This window comes from Gorilla gorilla, chromosome 1 (genome assembly GCF_029281585.2).
Source record: "Gorilla gorilla gorilla isolate KB3781 chromosome 1, NHGRI_mGorGor1-v2.1_pri, whole genome shotgun sequence".
NCBI classification, from domain to species: domain Eukaryota; kingdom Metazoa; phylum Chordata; class Mammalia; order Primates; family Hominidae; genus Gorilla; species Gorilla gorilla.
The window spans coordinates 82,319,047-82,342,193 of NC_073224.2; the positions used below are offsets into that span (position 1 = coordinate 82,319,047).

Here is a 23,147-nt window from a genome sequence, read left to right on the forward strand (position 1 = left end):
CTTCTGAAAGTTATTTTCTGGTGCACCACCAAGTCATTCAGGCAAGTCCTTCTTCTTTTATAATAGCCATAGGATATTTCTTCTTGTACATTCCTAGTTTCAATTATCACAAAATAGTTCTCTTGTTACAGGAATAAGGTAATGCTTCTCACCTACATTCACTCTTATCAGCTGCTAGGCTGGGCTGCTTGATTCAGAAGTCCGATTTACTGTGATGCAGCTACAAGGATGCTGTCAGTATATTCTTCACAATCTCTCAGCATCAATGCCTCCACCTGAGCCCAAGCCCTACTCCTCCTCCTTATCCTGGGCTGATGCAGAAAAACTCACCATCAGAAAGGTGACTCGGCCCTCCTGCCCCAATCAACAGCACAGCCAATGGCTACTGCAGCTGAAACTGTCACTAGGTAACAGTTGCCAGGCACATGCAGGCTTATAGACTTACTCGGCAAGCTCCGATCAAGACTGACAAAAGAAGACAATGGAACTGACCGATCTTTATAATATATTAAGGCATTTATGAACTTCTCAAGGTATTCTCCTTATAGCATTTGTAAAGATTATTTCGTATGGACAAGACAGAAAAAATAAACTGCCCATACTCCTGTAAACCCTGTAAAGAAACTACCACAAAGTACTATGACACTAAAAAGTCAGCAGTAATCTAATGCTCATTGGCAGAAAAAACTTATTAATTATTAAAAATTTGCCAAGTCTTCATGAACTAAAGTGATATGACTACTAACTTCTCTCTAAAATATATAGTTACATTTTAATTAACAGAACTTAGAAATCATTTACTAATCTCTCCAATCCCCATCATCCCCACAAAAAATTGCTGAGTTTGATGTATTTAACTGTACAAACAAAGCAATAGAACTAACACTACTGTACCAAAATCTATTCAGAGCAATACTGAAGGTCAAATATGATCTCAAAAGAGCATAGAAATTAGAATAAAAACATTGTTTATCCACTTTTTATCCTAATATGAAAAAAAGGTCAAATGGTCAAAGAAATTTGTTCTAAGTGCTTGAGCTACACATACCTAAATTAGAACAATGCAAATTAATTTAATCAAATATTTGATGGACATTAAAAACATTTCTGATTATTCTGACTTACTACAGACAAACATTCACTATTTTAAACTTCTTAGGGGATCAGCACTTTTCTTAAAAGTGACTTAGAACTAATTTACAAATTATGTCAGAATTAAAATACACCAGGAAAATTAAGATAAAAATGAAAGATAACTAACATTTGTTGAGTATCTTCTATATGCCAAGCATTGTGCTGTGTGCATTATATACTTTTCCTTTATAAAAATCTTAAAACTCTATGAAGTAGGTATCATCATTATCATTTTCCAAATGAAGAAAGCAGATACTAGAGATAGTAAGTATAACTTGCCTATAATTACAGACTTGTGAAAATGGGACCAAAATAGGTTATTATTATTCTTAAGACTAAAAGTCGCAAATCAAAACCACAATGAGATACCATCTCACATCAGTCAGAATGGTTATTTAAAAGTGAAAAAATTACAGATGTTGGCAAGGTGGTGGAAAAAAGGGAACATTTATACAATGCTGGTAGGAATGTAAATTAGTTCAGCCACTGTGAAATGCAGTTTGATGATGTCTCAAAAATACAAAACGGAACTACCATTCAATCCAAAAGAATAGAAATCATTCTACCAAAAAGATACATGCAGTCATATGTTCACTGCAGCGCTATTCACAATAGCAAACACATGGATCAATCCAGATGCCTATCAACAATGGACTGAATAAAGAAAACATGGTACATATACACCATGAAGTACTATGCAGCCATAAAAAAAACAAAATCATGTCCTTTGCAGCAACACAGATGCAGCTAGAGGACATTATCCTAAGCAAATTAATGCAAAAACAGAAAACCAAATACTGCATATTCTCGCTTATAAGTGGGAGCTAAACACTGAGTACACGTGGACACAAAGAGGAGAACAATAGACACTGGGCCTGACTCCACAGGGAGGGTGGAGGGTGAGAGGACTGAAAAACTACCTACTAGGTACTATGCTCACTACCTGGGTGATGAAATCATTTGTATACAATTTACCCATATAACAAACCTGTACATGTACTCCCTGAACCATAAATAAGCAAAAATACAAGAATCAAATAAAAACCCCACTCTCTTCTTTCTTCTGATGGCTGCTGGTCAGAAAATGTCTTAGGATAATTTCAGATTTTATAAAAATGATTTCTATCATATCAAGTATCTTACTGCAATGGAATAAAACTAAAAATCACAAGAGGAGCTTTGGAAACTGTGCAAATACATGGAAATTGAACAATATGCTCTTGAATGACAAATGGGTCAATGAAGAAATTAAGAGGAGAATTTTAAAAGTTCTCAAACAAATGAAAATGGAAACGCAACATACCAACACCTATGAGATGCAGCAAAAGCAATAACACAGAAACTTCTAGAAATAAATGCCTAACCAAAGAAGTAGAAAGACTTCAAATAAATAACCTAATGATACACCTCAAAAAACTATAAAAGCAAGAACAAACCAACGCAAAATTAGTAGAATGAAAGGAATAATAAAGAGCAGGGCAGAAGTTGAGACCTAAAAAACATAAAAAGATCAACAAAACAAAACTTGATTTTTTGAAAAGATAAACAAAATCAACAAACCCTTAGCTAGACTAAGCAAAAAAGAAAGAAGACTCAAATAAATAAAATCAAAGATGAAAAGACATTACAATTAACTCCACAGAAATACAAAGGATCATTGGAGACTTGTGAAAAATATATATGCCAACAAACTGGAAAACCTAGAAAAAATGGCTAAATTCCTGGACACATACAATCTACCAAGATTGAACCATGAAGAAATAGAAAATCTGAACAGACTAATAATGAGTAAAGAGATTGAAGCAATAATAAAAAGTCTCCCATCAAAGACATGCCCAGAACTTGATGGCTTCACTGCTGAATTCTACCAAACACTTAAAGAAGAACTAATACCAACTCAACTCAAACTATTCTTAAAAAGTTAAGAGGAGAGAATACTTCCAAACTCATTCTGTGAGGCCAGCATTATCTTGATACCAAAAGCAGACATGGACACATACAACAAAAAAAATTATAGGAGGCCAATATCCCTGAGAAACATAGATGCAAAAATCCTTAACAAAATACTAGCAAACCAAACAACACATTAAAAATATATGCCATGTTCATGGATTGGAAGAATTAATATTGTTAAAAGGACAATATCACCCAAAGCAACATACAGATTTAATGCAATCCCTTTCAAAATACCAATGACATTCAAATAAATAGAAAAAAAAAAACCTAAAATTTGTATGGAACTACAAAAGACCCTGAATAGCTAAGGCAATCCTAAGAAAGAAGAACAAAGCTAGAGGCATCACTCTACCTGACTCCAAATACACTACAAAGTTATAGTAACCAAAACAGCATGATATTGGCATAAAAACTCATAGACCAATGGAACAGAACAGAGAAACCAGAAATAAATCTACACATTTATAGTCAACCTAAATTCAGGAAAGGCACCAAGAAAATACACTGTTGAAAAGACAGTGTCTTCCATCAATGCTGCTGGAAAAACTGGATATCCATATGCAGAAAAATAAAACTAGACTCCTATCTCTCACCATATACAAAAATCAAGTCAAAGTTGATTAAAAACTTAAAGGTAAGACCTGAAACTATGCAGCTAATACAAGAAAACACTGGGAAATGCTTCAGGACATTGGTTTTGGCAAAGACTCCTTGAGTAAGACCTCAAAAGCACAGGCAACAAAACAAAAATAGACAAACAGGATGATATTAAGCTAAAAAGCTTCTGCACAGCAAAGAAAATAATCAACACGGTGAACAGGCAACCTAAAAAATGGGAAAATATTTGCAAACTATCCAACTGACAAGTGATTAATAATCAGAAAAAAACTATTAAAAAGTCAGCAAAAGATCTGAATAGACATTTCTCACAGGAGGACACAGAAATTGCCAAGAGGTATATGAAAAATTACTCATTTTACCTCTGGCAAATGCAAATCAAAACTACAAAACTATAATGAGATATAATCTCACCTAGTTAATATGGCTATTATCAAAAAGACAAAAAGTAACAAACGCTGGTGAGGATTCAGAGAAAACAGAACATTCATACACTACTGGGGAAATGTAAAACTAAAATAGCCATTATGGAAAACAGTATGGAAGTTCCTCAAAAATTTAAAAATAGAACTATCATATGATCCAGCAATCCCACTGCTGGGTATATATCCAAAAGAAAGGAAATTAGCAATATCAAACAGATAAATGCACTACCATGTTATTACAACACTATTCACAATAACCAAGATACGGAATCAACCTAAGTGTCCATCAAGACATGAATAGGTGGGGAAAAAAAGCAATATGTATATACAATAAAATATTATTCAACTATAAAAAAGAATGAAATTATTACATTTGCAGCAACATGATTGGAACTGGAGGACATTATGTTCAGTGAAATAAACCAGGCACAGAAAGACAAATGTTGCATACTCACTCATATGTGGGAGATAAAAAAGTTGATCTTATTGAAGTAGTGAGTGAAATGGCAGTTGCCAGAGGCTGGGAAGGGTAGGGAAAAAGGAATGAAAAGAAGTTGGATAATGGTTACAAAAATGCAGTCAAATAGAAGGAATACGTTCTAGTGGTTGTAGTGGGGAGATTATAGTTAACAATTTATTGTATATTTCAAAATAACTGGAAGAGAAGTTAGAATGTTACCAACACAATAAGTCATAAACATTTGAGATGATAGATGTCCCAATTTCCCTGATTTGATCATTACACATTGTATGCATGTATCAAAATATCACATGTACCCCATATATAACTATTATGTATTATTAATTGTAAAAATGATTTCTACTCCCTGATTCTAAAATAAAAGTTGAAAAAAAATTATTCCTAAAGAGTAGAAGGTCCTATTCTTTCCTCCATGTTGAATTGCCTTTCAGAGAAAACCATGTTACTGCCAAAATCTTTGGAGGTTTAGGTGAATATAGAACGGAAAGTGTATTTCTCATTACCAGAAATGAGACATTTGTAAGATACATTAGAATAACAATTTTCAAGTGAATACTATGTTTAAGGATGAAAAGGCTATATTTAAATTTTATACAAAAGACTAGAAAGTCCTATTCTATAGGGAAATATTTTGACTTTCAGAGATAATAGTATTAAAATCAAACAAAATCAGATATAATATTCTCTAGTACAAGAAAAATAAATATTTAAAATAAAATTATATTTGATAAATATTCATGAATGTAGATAGGTCCCACATTCCTTGTAAAGAAAAGTTAAATGCTAAGCTTTACTACCAAACCATTGAAAAAGTATAACCATTACACATATTTGAAGCAGTTTTGAATCATAATATTTCTAAAATTAGGAAAATGGCAAAAAATATCATTCAGAAAATTTCACATACTAAATCCCTTTAGTTTGTTTCCAAAAATAATCACTGGTAGCTATTTGAATCTACAAATAATGTAAATAATTGATAATTGCACATGCTTCTAAAGGGAGATGAAAACATGAGATGAAGAGTTTCAGAAGCAGTGCCTTTGACCCACTAAGCCTCCCTCTTTCTTTCCACCAACTTTAAAAAAAAAAAAAAAAAGCTTCAGCAGCTCAAAGTAGTTTTTTCTTTTTAGCAACTGACTGTACTAGCTACTTTATTTTTTTGTTCATTTTTTGTTTGTTTGTTTGTTTGTTTCTTTTGAGACAGAGTTTCGATCTTGTTGCCCAGGCAGGAGTGCAACAGCATGATCTCGGCTCACTGCAACCTTTGCCTCCCAGGTTCAAGCAATTCTGCTGCTTCAGCCTCCCAAGTAGCTGGGATTACAGGCATGCACCACCACGCGCCTGGCTAATTTTGTATTTTTAGTAGAGACAGGGTTTCACCATGTTGGTTAGGCTGGTCTCAAACTCCTGACCTCAAGTAATCCACCCCCCTCAGCCTCCCAAAGTGCTGGGATTACAGACGTGAGACACCACACCTGGTTGACTGTGCTAGCTTCCTTACTTTTCTTTCTTCCCATACTTTTTTCCGATAGGATTATAATATGAACACATTTATAATGTGAAGCCTTACTGACAAAAGACTACTAATATATATTTACATAGTTTCCTATATAAAGCATTCTTTGTTTTTAAATTAGGCATAATTCTCTTCATTTTCGGGGTCATTAGGTATCTTATTATTGTCATTTTTTTTACAATCATCAGCTGCCTCCTTCTGCTTTCAACTGATGAATGCTAATCAGAAAATATCTAGGAGGAATCATTATATGGAATTACTTGAAACAGCCCAAACTGTATAACTTTATTACATGATACATCACAGGCATTTAATTTTTTATTTATATATTAGATATGTTTTATTCTTTATATATATATTATACTTTTATTCTTTTATATTTATCAATATTTCATTATTAAAACATCCAGTCAATTCAAACTACTCCTCAATAGAACTTAAACAGCAAAGCAAGAAAGGACCATTAGCCATCAATGGCAAATAGGATAAATAGTAGGCAATGCCTATCAAAGAGAACTATACAAGCAATATAGTATCAAAGAAAGTAAACAAATAGAGGCCAGTCAGGGTAGCTCACACCTGTAATCCCAGGACTTTGGAAGGTCCAGTCGGGCAGATTAACTTGAGGTCAGGAGTTCAAGACCAGCCTGGTCAATATGGTGAAGCCCTGCCTCCACTAAAAATACAAAAAATTAGCCAGGCATGGTGGTGCACACCTGTAATCCCAGCTACTCAGGAGGCTGAGGCATGAGAATTGCTTACAGTGAGCAGAGATCGTGCCACCGTGCACTCCAGCCTGAGGAACAGAGTGAGACTGTCTCAAAAAATAAAAATAAAAATAAATAAACAAATAGATATTAAAGTAAACCTGTTGTCCTTCAATACATTTAAAAACGTACCAAAAGGCTTACGCATTCAGAATTTACCTATTTCCTCAACTACTTCTCCTACCTGACTTTTCTCCATCTTCACTATCATTATTACCCTAGCAAACCAGCATCATCTTGTGCTTAGACACCTGTAGTGGCTTCCAATGTGGCCTTCTTGAGTTGTTTGTAGTCTCTCTTCAATCCATTATTCACAAAAGAGACAAAATACTTTTTTCCACAATGCAAACCAGATCGCGTTGCTTCTGTTTTAAAATACTTCACTGGTTTTACATTGCCCTTATGATAAGATCCTAATAGGTGCTATAAAAACTGGTCTCTATGCATCCATCCAGTCTCACTTCTCTTCTATGTTGTTTAGGATTAGCTAAACTACCTCTACCTCCCCACCAACTCATATCCCTCACCCACCAGTCACAAATATATTTGCTATGTTCCCTACGGCCTCAGGATATTTATAACTGCTTACTAGGCCATCACACTTCTTTTTATTTAATTCAGATGCAATCTTTAGGTCTCAGTTTTAACACCACTTCCTCTGGGAAATCTTCCTTGAGTTCTCACAGGGAACCAGACCAGATTCTACACATATTATAGTTTGTAATTATTTACTTCATTCACCTTTGTCTTCTTGACTAGATTACAAGTCCCATGAGGAGAGCAACATCTGCTTTGTTTGCCATTGCATCTCAAGTGCCTACACTGTGGTGCTAGACACAGAATAGGTGTCGAATAAATAAGTGTTTAACATAATCTTAATATAAAGCACACAAAATAGCTAAAAGAGTCTATCAAACGACTGAAAAACACTAACATCCAGTCTATGTGAAGCTCAGAATACACAAACTTCACAAGAAAAAGCTAGAAAATGCATTTCCCAATTGTGGGAGGGGGGAATTAACCTCCTAATATATTCAAATGAAGGGCAGTATTAGTCATCTATAAATCTCCCTAAACTAAACTAAATATGATTATTTCACTAGTGCTTTGAAAAGTCCTATCTAGCGATTGACAATGATTATTTAATTACTTATCATCTAAAAAATGCCAAATGCTGCAAAATACAGTACCAATGCACTTTAAATGTACTATCAACTGTAGTATTAAAGCAACTTGGTCTAAGTGCCAAGAATCAAATAAACCCTCTGAAGTGATACATACCACAATCAACTGATTTAGTGATCTCTCAAGAGCAGAAAACAATTTCATGTTGTCAATTTCATTTCATTATGAGACAAATTATTAGCAACTAAGAATATTTAAGAAAAGTTAATTTAGTGGCACTACAAAAGAAAACTTCCTCAACCTGATAAAGACACTTTATGGGAAAACCTACATCTAGCATAATATTTAATGGTGAAATATTTAATGGTGAAATATTAAATGCTTTCTTCCCGAGACTGGGAAAAAGGGAAGGATATCTGCTCTTACACATCTATACACATTGTACTAGAGGTCCCAGCCAGTTTAACAGGCAAGAAAAAAAAAAGCCATACAAGAAAAGGAAGATATAACTGTGCACATAAGAAATACTAAAATGTCTTCCCAAGAGCCCACTAGAATTAATGAATAAATTTTGTCAGAACACAGGTCAATATATAAAAATCATTGCATTTCAATATACTTGTAAGAAACAGTAGGAAACAAAATTTAAAAACAATAAATCATTTAAAGTAGCCTTGAAAAACAGAAAGTAGGTGAAAATGTATAAAACCTCTACTCTGAAAACTATAAAATGTCATTTGAGAAAAATTAAAAAGTCATATATATATATATGTACACTTTTTTTTTTTTTTGACAGAGTCTTGCTGTGTCTCCCAGGCTGGAGTGCAGTGGCGTGATCTCGGCTCACTGCAAACTCCGCCTCCTGGGTTCAAGTGATTCTCCTGCCTCAGCCTCCCAAGTAGCTGGGATTACAGGTGCCCACCACCATGCCTGGCTAATTTTTATATTTTTAGTACAGATGGGGTTTCACTATGTTAACCAGGCTGGTCTCAAACTCCTGAACTCAAGTGATCACCTGCCTCAGCCTCCCAAAGTGCTGGGATTACAGGCGTGAGCCACTGAACCCAGCCTACTAGCTTTATGCAATGGGAGAATCAATATTGTTAAGAACGTCAATTTTTATCAAATTGATCTTCAGATTCATTGCTATTGCAATTCAAATCCAAGCAGCTTTTTGTAGAACTGACAAGCTACTAATTCTAAAATCTATATGTAAACACAAAGGATCTAGGAGAGCTAAAACGATCTTGGGAAAGAGAAAAAACAAAAAACAAAGTTGAAAGACTGGCACAACCTGATTTCAAGACATACTATAAAGCCTTAAGAGTTAAGATCTTGCTCGTTAGTTGATGCAGTTTCTTCCTAGCCTCGATGGTCTTTACAATTTGGCATGTTTTTGCAGTGGCTGGTACTGTTTGTTCCTTTCCATGTTTAGTGCTTCCTTCAGGAGCTCTTTTAGGGCAGGCCTGGTGGTGACAAAATCTCTCAGCATTTGCTTGTCTGTAAAGGAGTTTATTTCTCCTTCACTTATGAAGCTTAGTTTGGCTGGATATGAAATTCTGGGTTGAAAATTCTTTTCTTTTAAGAATGTTGAATATTGGCCCCCACTCTCTTCTGGCTTGTAGAGATTCTGCCGAGAGATCAGCTGTTAGTCTGATGGGCTGCCCTTTGTGGGTAACGCGACCTTTCTCTCTGGCTGCCCTTAACATTTTTTCCTTCATTTCCACTGTGGTGAATCTGACAATTATGTGTCTTGGAGTTGCTCTTCTCGAGGAGTATCTTTGTGGCGTTCTCTGTATTTCCTGAATTTGAATGTTGGTCTGCCTTGCTAGATTGGGGAAGTTCTCCTGGATAATATCCTGCAGAGTGTTTTCCAACTTGGTTCCATTCTCCCCGTCACTTTCAGGTACACCAATTACATGTAGATTTGGTCTTTTCACATAGTCCCATATTTCTTGGAGGCTTTGTTCATTTCTTTTTATTCTTTTTTCTCTAAACTTCTCTTCACACTTCATTTCATTCATTTCATCTTCCATCGCTGATACCCTTTCTTCCAGTTGATCGCATCGGTTACTGAGGCTCGTGCATTCATCACGTAGCTCTCGTGCCGTCGTTCTCAGCTCCATCAGGTCCTTTAAGGACTTCCCTGCATTGGTTATTCTAGTTATCCATTCGTCTAATTTTTTTTCAAAGTTTTTAACTTCTTTGCCATTGGTTCAAACTTCCTCCTTTAGCTCGGAGTAGTTTGATCTTCTGAAGACTTCCTCTCTCAACTCATCAAAGTCATTCTCTGTCCAGCTTTGTTCCGTTGCTGGTGAGGAGCTGCATTCCTTTGGAGGAGGAGAGGCACTCTGATTTTTAGAGTTTCCGGTTTTTCTGCTCTGTTTTCTCCCCATCTTTGTGGTTTTACCTACCTTTGGTCTTTGATGATGGTGACGTACAGATGGGTTTTTGGTGTGGATGTCCTTTCTGTTTGTTAGTTTTCCTTCTAACAGTCAGGACCCTCAGCTGCAGGTCTGTTGGAGTTTCCTGGAGGTCCACTCCACACACTGTTTGCCTGGGTATCAGCAGCGGTGGCTGCAGAACAGCGAATATTGTTGAACCGCAAATGCTGCTGCCTGATCGTTCCTCTGGAAGTTTTGTCTCAGAGGAGTACCTGGCTGTGTGAGGTTTCAGTCTGCCCCTACTGGGGGGTTGCCTCCCAATTAGGCTACTCAGGGGTCAGGGACCCACTTGAGGAGGCAGTCTGCCCATTCTGAGATCTCAAGCATAGGCATGGACAAGGACTTCATGTCTAAAACACCAAAAGCAATGGCAACAAAAGCCAAAATTGACAAATGGGATCTAATTAAACTAAAGAGCTTCTGCACAGCAAAAGAAACTACCATCAGAGTGAACAGGCAACCTACAGAATAGGAGAAAATTTTTGCAGCCTACTCATCTGACAAAGGGCTAATATCTAGAATCTACAATGAACTCAAACAAATTTACAAGAAAAAAACAAACAACCCCATCAAAAAGTGGGCAAAGCATATGAACAGACACTTCTCAAAAGAAGACATTTATGCAGCCAAAAAACACATGAAAAAATGCTCATCATCACTGGCCATCAGAGAAATGCAAATCAAAACCACAATGAGATACCATCTCACACCAGTTAGAATGGCGATCATTAAAAAGTCAGGAAACAACAGGTGCTGGAGAGGATGTGGAGAAACAGGACACTTTTACACTGTTGGGACTATAAACTAGTTCAACCATTGTGGAAGTCAGTGTGGTGATTCCTCAGAGATGTAGAACTAGAAATACCATTTGACCCAGCCATCTCATTACTGGGTATATACCCAAAGGATTATAAATCATGCTGCTATAAAGACACATGCACACGTATGGTTACTGTGGCACTATTCAAAATAGCAAAGACTTGGAACCAACCCAAATGTCCAACAATAATAGACTCGATTAAGAAAATGTGGCACATATACACCATGGAATACTATGCAGCCATAAAAAATGATGAGTTCATGTCCTTTGTAGGGACATGGATGAAGCTGGAAACCATCATTCTCAGAAAACTATAGCAAGGATAAAAAATCGAACACCGCATGTTCTCACTCATAGGTGGGAATTGAACAATGAGAACACATGGACACAGGAAGGGGAACATCACACACCGGGGACAGTTGTGGTGGGGGGGGAGGAGGGAGGGATAGCATTAGGAGATGTACCTAATGCTAAATGACGAGTTAATGGGTGCAGCACACCAACATGGCACATGTATACATATGTAACAAACCTGCACGTTGTGTACATGTACCCTAAAACTTAAAGTATAATAATAATAAAAAAAAGAGTTAAGATCTTGCATAAAGGATATACAAAATGATCAGTGAGAAGAAGAAAGTCTAAAAATAAACCCACACTTATATGGTCAACTGAATTTCAATTAAAAATTCTAAAACAAATCAAGGAAAAAGGAAAATTTTCTCAGTAAATGGTATTAGAAAAATTTGAATAATCTTCTGGGGAAAAATTAACTTAGACCATGTCCTCACAATATATAGAAAAATTTAAATGATATGGATCATAGATCTAAACAAAAAAAATTGAAACTGCAAATATATAGCTTCTAAAGGAAAACATTCTAGAAGAAGAATGTCTTCATAACTTAAGGATAGACAAAGATGAACAGGTGCAGTGGCTCACACTTATAATCCCAACACTTTGGGAGGCCTAACGAGGAGGATCACTTGAGCCCAGGAGTTCAAGACAAGCCTGGGCAACATAGCAAGACCTTGTTCATACCAAAAACAAAATTTAGCTGGGTGTGGTGGTGCACACCTGTAGTCTCAGCTACCTGCAAGCTGAGGCAGGAGGACTGCTTCAGTCCAGAGTTCTAAGCTACAGTGAACTATGGTCATGCCAACACACTCCAGCCTAGGTGACAGAGCACAACTGTGTCTCTTAAAAAATAGACAAAGACTTATTAGGATACTGGAAGCAATAACTATAAAAAAGTTTAATAAAATATACTTAAAATAAATGTTCTGCTTAGCAAAAGACATCATTAAGAAAATCAGCAAGCCAAAGACAGTATTAGCAAAACATATGTCTAACAAAGGACTTGCATCCAAAATATATAACTGACTCCTACAATTTGTTAATATGAATACAAATAATCCAATTAAAATGGTGAAAAAACTGGAAGACACTTCACAAAAGAAGATATACAAATAACCATTAAGAAAATGAAAAAATGCTCAGCACCCACAGTCATCAGGCAAAGGCAAAATAGATGAGATACCAATATACACCCACAATGAGATACCAATATATACCCACTAGAATGGCTAAAACTAAAAGACTGACAGTACAATGTTGGTAGGGATATAGAACAACTGAAACCATACACTGCTGGTAGTAGTGTAAAATGGCTCAACTTTGAAAACTTTGACAAACAGTTTGGAATTTTCTTATGACATTAAAAGAAAATCTACCCTATCTCTCCCATCAATTCCTTCCAATAGAAAGGAAAACATATTGTCCACAAAAGACTTGCATAAAAATGTTCATAGCAGTATGTATAAAAATGAAATAGCCAAAACCAGAAACAGCCCACACACATCCATCAACAGGGGAATGAGTAAACAAATATCACATTGTATGTGATATTTCCATACAATGAAATACAGCAATGAAAAGGAACAACACTAAAGACACACATAACATGGATGAATCTTAAAACTAAAGGAAAGAAGCCATACATTGAAGAATACACATTGCATGATTTTATACGAAGTTCTGAAATGGGAAAAACTAATTTTTGCTGAAAGAAATCAGAACCCTAGTTGCCCCAGGCAGGGTGTGTGTGTGTGTGTGTGTGTGTGTGTGTGTGTGTGTGTGTGTGTGTGTGTGTGTACACGCATGCGCCCATGTGCACACATGTACCAGTCAAGACTGGCAAGAGGTATGAGGGAACTTTCAGGGAAGAGGGAAACATTCTGTATCTTGATAAGTGTGGTTACACACATGCATGCATGTCAAAGCTCATTAAAATGTATCATTTAAGACCTGTGTAAGTTATAGCTGAAGAGACTGAAAAGGCTGAGATGGCATTTGCATGTAATCAAGTGTTCAACTTCTGTGTAAAGCCATGAAATGAGAGCCCTAAATTATTTGAGTGAATTTTAAGGCATTGCCAGGAAATTATATAGTATAATGATATTTAAAAAGAAACATGCCAGAATCCTTTGTAGCAATGTGCCATAAAGAATGAGAGCTACTAAAATGTCTAAAAGAACAGATACTGGTGGATGGAGTAAGTATATCCAGCCTGCACATACTTTCACACTCAATCAGTATATCTGACTCATGGCTCAGTGTTTGTACTCAAGACACAACAGCCCAGCTGCAAGTGAGACACTGAGAAAAGACATATCAAATGCCAGTTATACAACACTTTGAGACTGCCCTAACTAGCTGAGATCTAAGACAATGGGCCAAGTAAGCAAAAATTTTGAGAGGTTCCACTATGTTTCTCGATCATAAAGAAAAATGGAGACAAAAATACTAATTTACGTGTATATTTACCACCTTCTTAGTGGGAGAAAGTCTCAAACACAAAATATGTGTTTAAAACAAAATTAATAGGTCAAAACAGTATGCAGAGCAATAAAATAAAACCATACACAGTATGATCTTTCTTCTCATATTTTCCCCTAGGTATGTTATTACCTTTAATAAACATTTATTAAGTTTGAAGACAAGGAGATACTATGACTTAGAGGAAAGAATGTAGGCTTTATAGTCAGACAGATTTGGGTTGGCATGATGGCTGCACCACTCATTAACTATGAGGCCTTGGGCATATCTTTCTCTCCATGTATCTCAGCTTCTATCTTTAAAATGGAGATAATAATACTTACCTTTAAAAGTTGGTTATGAAAACTAAAACTTAAAGCATGTAAAGCATACAGTGGCTATTCATTTAAAGCTCACTGATAGTAAGATAAGCATATTATTTTACCATCAGTAAGATTTTTGTTTAATCGTTTTTCCTTCAGAAACTGCAACCACAGGTAACATGCTGAGTTTTGGAAATTAATAATAACACTTTCTCTTTTCTATTGAATTGCCAACTCCCTCATCATTCCTTTTTTAAAGTACATTAAAGAAAAGAAATATCAGCCAGGCACGGTGGCTCACGCCTGTAATACTAGCACTTTGAGAGGCCGAGGCAGGTGGATCACGAGGTCAAGAGATCAAGACCATCCTGGCCAACATGGTGAAACCCCGTCTCTACTGAAAATACAAATATTAGCTGGGCATGGAGGCGCACGCCTGTAGTCCCAGCTACTCAGGAGGCTGAGGCAGGAGAATCGCTTGAACCCAGGAGGCAGAGGTTGCAGTCAGCTGAGATCATGCCATTGCACTCCAGCCTGGTGACAGTGAGAGACTCCTTCTCAAAAAGAAAAAAAGAAAGAAAAGAAAAGAAATATCATTGTCTGAACCTGACCATGCTTTTTAGGAAAATCCTGTGATTAGCAATAAAGTAACATAAAAATTACCAAGGCTTAGTCTACGAAAACCTAAGGTACGTGGATCTTACATTTCCCAGATAAATGGAGGGCTTTTTAAAATTGATTTTTAATATTATGTTTTATGCTAGCAGACTGGACAAAGAAAATGTGGTACACAGACAACATGCGATACTACACAGCCATAAAAAATGAAATCATATCTTTTGCAGGAGAATGGATGCGACCAGAGGCTATTATCCTAAGCAAATTAATGCAAGGATAGAAAACCAAAAACCCATGTTCTCACCTGTAAGTAGGAACTAAATATTGGGTACTCATGGACATAAAGATAGCAACAATAGATGCTGGGAACTAATAGAGTTGGGAAGGAGAGAGGAAAGTAAGGCTTAAAAAACTATGGGTACTATGCTCACTACCTGGGTGAAGGGATCAACCATACCCCAAACCTCAGCATCATGCAATATTCTGATGTGACAAACCTGCATGTGTATCCCTGAATCTAAAATAAAAGTTGAAACTATTTCTTTAAAAAAGAAAAAGAAAAATGATCCCAAGTTTAAAAAAAAATTGTTTTACTCTATTACATTAGGCATCTAAATTCTTAAAAGATGTATTATCTATTCCTCTGTCTTCTTAAACCAAGAATTCTGACATAATTTAATATTTGGTAGCCTAGGATCATCACTATTAACATCAATTCGAATATTGTCTTCTGATACAATCATACATTTGTAGCTGCTGGATTTGTTTGATTTCCATAAGAATTAGGTACCTTAAAAATAATACATAGCTCTCTATATTTTATGAATCTATGTGCATAGCAAACACAGCATAGCCCCTCCTTCCTGTTCTAATTTGCTGTCCTTATTTTCTAGAGGCTTCTGTATCAGAAACTAAGCTTATAAGAATTTTTTCTCAAAGAGCAAATAAAGGTAACTGCTCTATGAGTAAAGTGCCACAGCTCAGGCTTAAGCTGTCAGTTATTTCCAGATAAATGAGGAGGTACCTGTTTTAGTATGGCAACAGGTATGAAAATACACTTAAAAATAACACAGGAGAAAAGGAAATTTCAACGTTTCTTACATCTCCCATGGCTTACAACTATCCATCAATCATGATCTTTTCCTGCTTTATAAACTAACAAATCTGGAAATTAAATTTTTTATATCATTTCATTTTTATATCAATGAAATCCCATAAAAATTAGAATTATCTCATAGAAAGGGTTCAAAACAGCTGTATCCCTTCAACTTTTGTACAGTAAAAACAGAGAGAGAAAAGTTGAACCTTAAGATATTTCCTACAAAAGTCTGCTAAAATTGTATGAAAACAGAAGAGCACAGACCCATTTTAAATAATGGGTTCACATTATAGGTAAGAAGTGTTGGTTCACATTCATTTTTAATTAAAAGAAAATTTTCTCTTATAAAAGAAAATTGCTATTTTTTAGGATATCTTATTGTTATGGCAACTGAAGTGCTAAAAATAATAAAGAAATATCAAAGTTGTTATAGCAACTAGAATTTTAAAAAGCCATGAAGTATAGAATGATCAAACCTTGGCTTGAAATGCAACATCTATGACTCAGTTTTCAAAAGAAAACTTGAAATACTCATGCTCTTGTCTTTATGAGATGTCTCTGCAGTCCAAGTTAAAAAACAAAAAACAAAACCTTAATCATAAGAGTTTAATTATTTTTTATATCACTTATATCTTTCATCATTCTACACATATTCAACAATGTGGCTTTAGACAACCCTACATATTACTGACTTCCAAGAACAGTGGGAAATGTTGAGCACTGAATAAATGTCTGTTAAACTGAACTCTAACTATTAGGTTTGTGTGAAATTTTGATTTTTCTGCTCTTCTAACTTGCTTTCATACCTCCAGTCTTGAATGCTCTGCCCTAGAATACACTAAAAATGGAAAAGATTTACTTACTGCCAACATGTTGTGCCCAGATTCATGCAATTAGAGTTCAATTAAATTAAAATGTTAATGAAGGTCTATTGCATGCTAGGTATTGTTTGAGGTCTGGAACCCTATTCTCAGAAAAAACAAAATCATGAGGGTGCTATAAGAAGTGGTAAGGCCTTTGAAAAAAATTTTTTTTTTTTCAGACAGAGTCTGGCTCTGTCATCTAGGCTGGAGTGCAGTGGTGCGATCTTGCCTCCTCCAGGCTCAAGCAATCCTCCCACCTGAGCCTCTGGGACTACAGGCATGTACCACCACACCCGGCTAATTTCTGTATTTTTTGTAGAGATGGAGTTTCAACATGTTGCCCAGGCTGGTCTCATCCTGAGCTCAAGCAAACTGCCCGCCTCGGCCTCCCAAAGTGCTGGAATAACAAGGGTGAGCCACTGCACGCAGCCCTGTGAAGGATTTAAGCTAAGAAGTAACACAAATTAATTCATTTTCCCCAGAGATGCCTTATTGGGAAATACAATTTTAAATTTACATGCTTTGTATCAAAAAATCAAGAAGCATCTTTAGTTTCATATGTTCCTTGCTAATAACTAGTGACCAAAATTCAGTAACAAATGTAGTAATATATGTTGCTAACATGACACATTTCCCCAGCATTTATGGACTAACTTGGCTGGAAATGGCTGGAAACAGACCCCTATGTATGTCTCTCCATACCTTTCTGCTTTATTTATACCCTCTATCTGTCTCCCTTGTTTCCCCCTAAATCCACTGGTTTATCTTTATTTTTATTTTTATTTTTATTTTTATTTTTTTTTTGAGATGGAGTCTTGCTCTTGTCACCCAGGCTGGAGTGCAATGGCACAATCTCGGCTCACTGCAACTTCCGCCTCCCGGGTTGAGGCGATTCTCCTGCCTCAGCCTCCTGAGTAGCTGGGATTACAGGTGCCCACCACCATGTCTGGCTAATTTTCGTATTCTTAGTAGAGACGGGGTTTCACCATGTTGCCAGGCTGGGCTCGAGCTCCTGACCTCGTGATCCGCCCGCCTCAGCCTCCAAAAGTGCTGGAATTACAGGCATCAGCCACCGTGCCCGGCCCTCCATTGGTTTATCTTATGAGCTAGTAAAGAAGACTTGAGAAGCTGGGCTTGGTGGGAAAGAGTGCCATGGATTTTCCTTAGACCTAGAAAGGGGCTTGTTGGTTAGGGAAAGCCTGTTATATATATTATAGATCCTCATAACTCTGTAGAAATATAATGCCTTCAAAAAACACAAATGCCCTTCCTTTAACTATCTTATCCAGTGAAGAAGATGACTAGTGATGGCCACTATTATTTTAAAGCTAGCCTAATATAATTCTATTGCCTTTCATTAAAATAAATATTACTATCCTTTAGATTAATGATTTACAATACCCTGCTTTATTCTACTCCATGCTTACCAGCATCATACAATAAAAGCTTAACTGTCCTAGTTTTTAAAAAAGGAATTGCAAGCACTGAAAAAGCACCAGAAAAAGAACCTAATTTAATTTTACATAGCTGTAATAGTGCTTTTTAAAAGAAAGCTCAAAAAAAAATCTGTGTTGTGGCTCTCAGTATCATATTCACACTGTCAGCAGTAATTTATTTTCTGGAAGACAACCTAATTTATAACATTAGATTAATATGGCAAATATACATTTTTATTGATTTTATAGTTTGCTTCTAATAGATTATGGTCATGAGAGTTAAGAGTATAATTTGCATTTAATTGTATATCTCCATGTATTTAGATAACACTGGATAAAATAGACACACCCAACACTGGATAAAATACACACACCCAACACTGGTGAAAAGAGGGTCTTTGAGGACTTTTTTTTCCCAATGAAATGGTTTGGCATATTATTCAAAGTTGAAAACCCTGACACAAATAGTAGAATTTTTAAAAAATATCTCTTAATAATGATTAAGTACTCTGGCAATGCAAGTGGAAGTGAAGGCAAAGCTAAAGAACACTATTTAAATAAGTTGATAATAAACTAACTTAATTTTTGAGTTTACAGTGCCCATTGAGGTTTGGAAAATCTCCAGCTACAAATCATTATGAAGACATAAAGGGTTAGAGAGAATAAAGTTAATAATAAGATTCTCATTTAAACATACATTTGCTCTGCACAAGAAAGCACTAAAGAAATGTCTTAACTGTTATGCCCTCCTCTACACTTCCCCCATACCTCGTTTCCATCCAATACACTGCATTGTCAGCTCCTAGACCTAGATAATTGTCTCGCTTATCTCTGTATCACTGAGGGAGCCTAACACATAGTGCTTCAATCATACGTACTCAGCGCATGTTTGTTGAAAGGATAATGTTTCTGTTGACTCAGCATTTCTGTCCCAAAGATCTCATAATATGTTGTAACAGACATTACTAACTTTATAAAAATGATGTATGGCTTACTCAAGATTATACTGTATTAAATATATGATGAAAGATGAAATGCCAGCAGAAAGAAATGGTATGAAAACCTTCTAACTCTCAGACCAGGGATGTATTCACTAGAAGATCAAGAAGACCCTACTGCAGGGACCCGAAATAATTTACTAAGCAATTCCATTGACTAACCAACAAAGGTCTGAGTGTGCTTGATCATCTTCTTCACCAGGCAGTGGAGCTCCTCTGATAACATATTTCATTGCTGTTATCCTCAGTGGCAAGTACAATGCCTGGCACACAGTAGAAGGTAATAATATTTGCTAAATAAATCAGGTGGACTGATTAGTGTCCCTTTCCTGTTGAACATCAACATAAAATATTATTTTATATAGTAGGTGTCTTATCTAGAATAAACATCAGGATTCTTTTAAAATATCAGAAATTGGGGTGGCTTAAAACCACCCAGAATATAAAGCTGTTTAAAAGAAAGCTAAAAATACTAAACTTTCTCATCATTCTATCTAGGGGAATAAGAAAAATGAGAAATCAAAGGAATTGACCTACATATGCCAGTACAACTTCCTTTTTCATCAGGCAGTTTCAAAGCTAAGTGGCTAAAGTGATTAGGTAGCACAGGGAACAACTCAGAACACTGAACCTTTGACAGAAATCCCTTTTTAAGAGACAGAAATTGGGAAAGGAAAGAATAAATATATTAGGCTGTTTCTAAGACATGCTTAAGAGAGAAATGAATGTTGCTAAACTGGCAGAAGCCCGGTAAGAAATATCTCTATTGAGAAGGAGTCAAAATCAAAAAAAGAAAATTTGATTAAAAACTGAATTAGAAGATCGAAGTTGGGATCAGCAATCATCTTGGGTAATTTTTGGCCCACTAAGCAGCACAATGCAATAATGTTTATAAACTACAGACTTCAGAAATAAAATCAATGTTCACACACACACACACACACACACACACACACACACATAAACACGCGGAGGTTTATGTTAAATAGAGGTTTCATAGAGGTTTATATCACAGAGGTTAAATGTTACTGTTAATCTAACACTAACATCTCCACCATGCCAGCTTCAAACCAGCAATGCTCTAGATTTTTTCAGTGATGACCACAACACAGGCTAAAGCTTTGATAAGTGTGGCTCTGCAACATGGACCCATATTACATATTGTTATGATTGACTGATCTTCCCATTCACTTTCTGTTACGTATCTCTACTTTCAGATGCTGAAATAACTAGGTACACATGCAGCATAAAATAGACTCACAGCAACACTTATTCAAATAGTAAAGCTTTTTTAGAATAAATATAATTTTTTCAGAGAAAAATATGACTTTGGCTAAAAGTACATTCTCATAGGATCTAAATGTACTAATAAGATGGTAAATTGGGTATTTAAAAATCAGAACACTAACACCAAGTAACTTACAGTCAACATTTACTCTAGGAAAAAAGTGCTCATAAAATGTTATTCATTATCCAATATTCTGATGTTGCTTATAAGATAAATCGACTTCTAGTTCTTTTCTTCTTTCACTATATATAAAGTATTTCCAGTCTATGCTTTTTGAATAATATCAAGATCTTGGGGTCTCAACTCCCCAATATTTTATCAGTTTTCATAGGGCAAAGACATATATTAAGACGTATTTGTAATAGAAAAGTTTTGGAAAATTTTAGGAAACCATTTATCTAATATCTATATTATGTTTTTATACTTGTAGACTTGATAGCCTTAATAGTTTAAATGCTTACATATGCAAATATTATCGGGCTACCAAAAGACAGCTTCAGAAATGTGAGAGAATCTAGTTATAGTAATGGGTTGAAATTACATTTTCCTTAATAACTACTTTTATAAATGTACCGCCCAAGCTGAATGTCATTATGGGACTATTTATAATTTAAATCTTGCTGTCAAGATAATTTTAGGTCCTGACATGGCACTGAGTAGGCTGGAAACAGCTGTATGCCCTGAAGGGAAACAAAATTGTTGGTGGTGTTCAAGTGTAAAGGTATTAAATAGGCAGTATTTCCTACAGAATTTTATGAGAACAATGATTGATTGTAACACAGCAAAACTGTATTACTCAAGTAATTACAACGATATTCAACAAATAACTTTTCTTCCCTCTAAATAGAAGAAACTTATTTATAAATATAGTTCAAATCCTTTGAACTTGCTAATAAACTAGACGTATGGCAGTTACAACTAACATTTGTTTATATGTGTACGAAATGGGTGTTTAAAAAGTTTTGGAAATTTTCAGAACCATTTACCCAATATCCCTGGAATGTCTTTCTATCTGTAAATTTTAACTTCACATAAAAAATGGTTTTAACCAACATAAACAGAGTTAAAAGAATCTTCAATTATTAAGTAACACAGGCATACACTGTATTAATGGAAAATATGTCTAAACCTCATCATTAATAAAAGATAACAGACAAGACAGTGAGACTAAGGTGTTTGTTTCTGTTTTGTTTTACTTATCCGGTTTTATAAAACTCTGTTAGTATAAAGACCATTAAGTTATGTCTAATTTGTTTCTCACATTTTGGGGGATTTCATGAGAATCTAAGTTTGTGACAAATTCTAAATTCACTTGTTGCAAATATTCTTCATATCTTTGCCAAACACTACTGGAAAAACAGAGGAAAGTTCTAGTCCACTTATTCACTGGATGACAGAGAGAAATTCATGACTTCTCCCAGTCCTAAATGCCTATCTGTCTTATTTTTTAAAGTGACATGCTTACCACCTGAAGCATGCAATAGCAAGATTAGATGTCTTTAAGTTCTTGAGCGCTCTGAAATGTTTACATTCAAAAAGGTGCCTGTTAAGATGTGCAGATATTATAAATGTGGGCTGAGACACAAAGACTGTACAAATAATAGTTACAGAAAACTACTGGTAAAGGATAACATCCTACACTATCTATTGGTTATACAGGTCAAATCCAGTTACAGCAAATGCTACAACAAATTCCAATGAAAAACCTCGGCATGACCAAAAGATTCCCAATGCTATCGTATATGATATACACATCTCAAATAGTATTTTGTATATAATAATGTTCTATACCAACCAAAACCAGCAACAAAATAAAATGTAAAACATCCTATTATTTGCTTCTTCTGACCAATAATGACAGTTTAACCCATTCTGTTCTAAATGCTTAATGATAATCCTATTGTTGGCTTATTTTAATTCCACAAAAAATTTGGATCCAATTGTATATTACAATTTTATAATAGTAATAATGCCAATAAAGTGTTAATCATGTGCACAAATAAAATATAAATTGTGTCATGAATGATGTGATATACAAGTCAATAAAATGTGTTAAATTCAGCTTCAATTTTTCTCTGGAAAAAAAGAATAAATGTATTAATGACTAAAATTTATTCCTGTTTTTCATAGTAGCAATAAGACAATTGAGAAAGTGTGTGATTTCCAGGTGATTACTACGTTGCATGTGGTTAAAATTACTCAGCACCTTCTTCTAGCACCTTTTCAATTTCTATAAAGAAAACAAAAAGCCAACTGCTGCCAAACTTTGTTTTAAAACATGGTTGTTGTTAGAGGTCCTAATTAAAGTTTGAAATATATATGACGAAAATGTTCCTAAAAGCCAATGCAATGTATATTTTTTCATATTATCAAAAAGCATTTAATAACTACAGAAATACAGAAATGACTTACATTT

At 35.3% G+C, this 23,147-nt stretch overlaps 1 protein-coding gene across 11 annotated transcripts in view; it reads right to left on the reverse strand.

Moving 5' to 3' along the window:
- Positions 1-23,147, reverse strand: part of RABGAP1L (RAB GTPase activating protein 1 like) — an 815,258-nt gene that overhangs the window by 544,841 nt on the left and 247,270 nt on the right. The gene's annotated exons all lie outside the window — the stretch shown is intronic.